This window comes from Canis lupus, chromosome X (assembly GCF_003254725.2).
Source record: "Canis lupus dingo isolate Sandy chromosome X, ASM325472v2, whole genome shotgun sequence".
Lineage (NCBI taxonomy): Eukaryota > Metazoa > Chordata > Mammalia > Carnivora > Canidae > Canis > Canis lupus.
The window spans coordinates 46,590,009-46,594,640 of record NC_064281.1 but is presented as its reverse complement, the minus strand read 5'-3'; the positions used below and the strand labels follow the sequence as shown (position 1 = coordinate 46,594,640).

At 44.0% G+C, this 4,632-nt stretch overlaps 1 pseudogene; it reads left to right on the top strand.

Moving 5' to 3' along the window:
* The first annotated feature begins 2,663 nt into the window (after positions 1 to 2,663).
* LOC125754664 (PEST proteolytic signal-containing nuclear protein-like) lies at positions 2,664 to 3,693 on the top strand (annotated as a pseudogene).
* Positions 3,694 to 4,632: the final 939 nt, after the last annotated feature.

Sequence of the window (4,632 nt, the reverse complement as noted above, 5' to 3'; positions counted from 1 at the left end):
GAGGACTAATAGAACAAACTGCACCACTAGAGGGAGAGAAGAGGCCACAATGAGGAAGGTAGGAAGTACAGAGATGTGGTTTGGGGGAGAAAGGGATCATGGGAGCTGCAGAGGGGTGGAGGGTGCCCTGGTTGTAGGGAAAGGCAAGAGGGAGTGGAATGCATAGGGATACATGTGAGGAGAAGACTGCTCCAAAGCCATTGGCTTAGAAAACCAGCGAGGCTGATTTTTGTGAGTAATTGCAACCAGCAGGACGCAAACACTGGAGTTTTAGAGGTCCCTGGGCTTTGCTGGGATAGAGGCCTGAAGACATTGCCCTTACTCCTAGAGACAAAACAGGCCAGCAACGCGGGAAAGACTGCGGGACTGCGGGATCTGAGGACCATCCCAGGTGCATGGGGAGAGAGACCGTTCATACTTTATGGAGTGCGTCTGTGAGAGGTGGCATTGTCTCTCTGGGGACAAAAGAACTGGCAGGCGCCACTTCCCTCCCTTGCCCCTCAGCATAGGTGCAGACATATCTGCTGAGGGTGGCAAACCCGGACACTGGCTGTTTAGCCTGCTTTGCTCCAAACCCATGCCCCTGTGTTCTGGCATGGCTGCCCTTCTGAGTCACACCTGCATCGTTCCCAGCACTGTGATACCCTGTCCCAAGGACCAGCACAGGCCCCCGCCACACCAGGTCCCTGACGTTTGGAATTTTAAAAATTGGCAGGGGTGGCTGAGATAGAGCCCAAGGTGCACTGCACTGCTCCAGGCAAACAAGCAACCCAGAGACAGACAGTGTGAAAACAGTGATCTGAAAAAAATCCTGGTGCTTGAGTGGAGATTATTTGCTCCGTCGAAAGTGCTTCCCTGAGAACAGTAAAAACGGACTCGTGGACACCTGTCCCTGCGGACAAAGGAGCTGTCTGGTGCCATTTCTCTGCCCTGCCCCTCAGCATAAACTAACTTCAGTAAACACCACAGTGCCAACACTGGCTGCCTGACCTGCTTATACCAAGTCCTGTCTCCCTGTGCTCTGCTGGTATTAATGCTGCTCTTGGGCAAGTGTGCTTCAGGATGGGATTAGTGGGCCACTTCCCCAGAAGACCAGCAGAAACCCCTGCACACAGGATGTCTACTGACCACAGAGTTCCACAAGGCTTCAGTTCTAGTGGAAAGAGTGCCAGGTCCCTTTTAACAAGCAGACTGGAGCACAACTAGTTAAAACTGGCCACATTCCGGCCAAGGTCCAAACACTCCCCACTATAAGCAAGGAGAACCTCTGCAGATGACTGGCCTGAGGGATAGAACAGACAAAACGCAACACCAGAGGGCACATAGCACACACCAGAGACACTTCCTGAAGCACCGGGCCCTGGACATTATACAAACTCTTCTTCATAAAACCATTACTTGCAGGAGCAGGAAACATAACAGGCTTTTCTCTCTCTCTCTTTTTTTTTTAAAGATTTTATTTATTTATTCATGAGAGACAGAGAGACACACACACACAGAGGCAGAGACACAGGCAGAGGGAGAAGCAGGCTCCATGTAGCCATGTGGGACTTGATCCTGGGTCTCCAGGATCACACCCTGGGCCAAAAGCGGCGCTAAACCGCTGAGCCACTCAGGCTGCCGAACAGGCTTTTCTAACACAGAAGAAGCCAGAGACCTAGACAAAATGCCAGGATGGAGGAATTCATCCCAAAAGAGAACAAGAAAAGATCATGGCCAGGGATCTAATCGAAACAGATATACAGAATATACCTGATCCAATATTTAAAGCAACAATCATAAGGATACTAACTGGGCTTGAGAAAAGCTTGGAAGACATCAGGGAGACCCTTACTGCAGACGTGCAGGAGCTAAACACCAATCAGACCAAAATGAAAAATGCAGTAACTAAGATTCAAAACCGACTGGGTGTTATGACCACAAGGATGGAAGAGGCAGAGGAATGAATAAGTGATATCAAAGATGGGAATTATGGAAAATAATAGAGCTGAACAAAAGAGAGAAAGAAAAATTTTGGACCACAAGAGTAGACTGAGGGAACCCAGTGAGTCCATCAAGCGTAATAACATTCATTTCATAAAAGTCCCAGAAGAAAAAGAAGAGAGAAAAGGGGGCAGAAGGTTTATTTGAGGAAAACAATAGCTGAAAAATTTCCTAGTCTGGGGAATGAAACAGACATCTAGTTCCAGGAGGCACAGAGAACTCGTAACAAAATCAACAAAAGCAGGCCAACACCAAGACAATATTGCAGAACAGTTTGCAAAATATGGTGATAAAGAAAAAAATCCGAAAGGCAGCAAGACAAAAGAAATCCATAACTCACCAGGGAAGATCCATACAGCTAGCAGTAGATCTCTCCACAGAATCTTGGCAGGCCAGAAGGGAGTGAGTGGCATGATATGCTCAACGTGATGAATGGCAAAAGTCTGCAGCCAAGAATTCTCTATTCAGCAAGGCTATCATTCAGAATAGAAGGAGAGGTAAAGAGTTTCCCAGACAAACAAAAACTAAAGGAGATTGTGACCACTACAGCAGCCCTACAAGAAATATTAAACGGTGCTCTTTGATTGGGAAGGGAAGACCAAAAGTGACAAAGACAAGAAAGGAACAGAGAAAATCTAGAAATAATGACCAAACAAGCAATAAAATGGCACTAAATACATATCTATGAATAACCACTCTGAATGCAAATGGACAAAATGCTCCAATCAAAAGACATAGGATGCCAGAATGTATTAAAAACAACAACAACAACAACAACAACAACAACAACAACAACAACAACAAGACCCATCTATATGCTGCCTGCAAGGGACTCCTTTTTAGACTTAAAGACACCTTCAGATTGAAAGTGAGGGGATGGAGAAACATTTATCATGCAAATGGACATCAAAAGAAAGCCGGAGTAGCAATACTTACATCAGAAAAACTAGATTTTAAACCAAAGCCTGTAATAAGAGATAAAGAAGGGCGCTATAGCTTGGCATGGCTGCAGAGGAGGCCGCGGCGGGGAAAATGGCGGACGGGAAGGCGGGAGAGGAGAAGCCGGAGAAACCGCAACGAGCTGGAGCCGTGGGAGGACCTGAAGAAGAAGCAGAAAAACCTGTGAAAACTAAGACTTTCTTCCAGTAATGGAGGGGAAAGTTCCAGTCGCAGCACTGAGAAGCGATCAGCTAAAGAAGAAGCTGCAGACCTCCCAACAAAGCCTACAAAGATCTCCAAGTTTGGATTTGCCATAGGTAGACGACAAAGAAAGCCTCAGCCAGATCCATCAAACTTGGATCAAGTAAGCCTAAAGAAACTGTTCCAACGCTTGCTCCAAAAACCCTTTCAGTAGCAGCAGCTTTTAACGAAGACAAAGATAGTGAACCAGAGGAAATGCCTCCAGAAGCAAAGATGCGATGAAGAATATTGGAAGGGATACACCAACATCAGCAGGACCAAACTCCTTCAATAAAGGAAAGCATGGTTTTTCTGATAACCAGAAGCTATGGGAGCAAAATATAAAATCTCATCTTGGAAATGTCCATGACCAAGACAATTAAGTGATGTGTTTTGAAATTGGGGTGTGGGGTGGGTGTAAAGTTAAAAGGAACAGTTTCCTTTTTAAAAGAATGGTATAAGACTATCTTTGGAGCCGCCTTTTTGTTTTGTTTTGTTTTGTTTTTTAAAGATTGAGTGGTACACTAATAAGAGTTTGAAATTAGAGGTAATTTATGTTTTATATACAGATTTCAAGACATCTGCTAATTTTGTAGTTTCATGTGATTAGTTTCCAAAGGTTACAGATAATAAAAAACCCAGAAATGGTACCTTTCTAAGAATTGCATGTTGTTTTAGACACAACTATTAGCACATTAAGAGGGACGCAAAAAGTTATTGTCTATTAAACTGCAAGCAATTAGTCTTAACTCCCTTATTAACCTAAAGTGTCTGGCTCCCAGGAACAGCCTTATAGAGAGGGAGTATCGTATTGGGAGGAAAATGTTCCTGGACTATTGACTGAAAGTATGTTAGATAAAATACAGCTTTTCTTTTTCCTAATGGGCATTTGTTTTGTTTCAAGTCGTCATAAACTAGGTATTGCATTGCTATTGGTTGGTACAGATGCTTAGCTCTTTAAAAAAAAAATTTTAAGGGGCACCCTGGATGGCTCAGTGGTTTAGCCCCGCCTTGGGCCCAGGGCCTGATCCTGGAGACTCTGGATCGGGTCCCACGTCGGGCTCGCTGCTTGGGGCCTGCTTCTCCCTCTGCCTGTGTCTCTGCCTCTCTCTCTCTCTCTCCCTGTGTCTCTCATGAATAAATAAAATATTTAAAAAAAATTTTTAAGAACTTCTATGTAAATTGTTGTGTATTTGAGATAGCCCACTTCACTTTAACGGGTCTTGTCTACCTTCATTAGTCTTCAAAGACCATTTGCTGCCAAAGTAAATCAGTATTTTGAATGTCCTTCTCTTGGTTTTTGTTATTAGCTAGTTCCTGTAAGCATTTCCACCAGATCTTGAGGCAAATCATAAGGAAGCTGTTTCTTTTAAAATACAAACCACCACCAAAAATTTAAATGTACATAATACTTAAATATTTGGCTGTTTTTAATTTTTAAAAGGTAGAAACACCAAAAAAGCAACATTG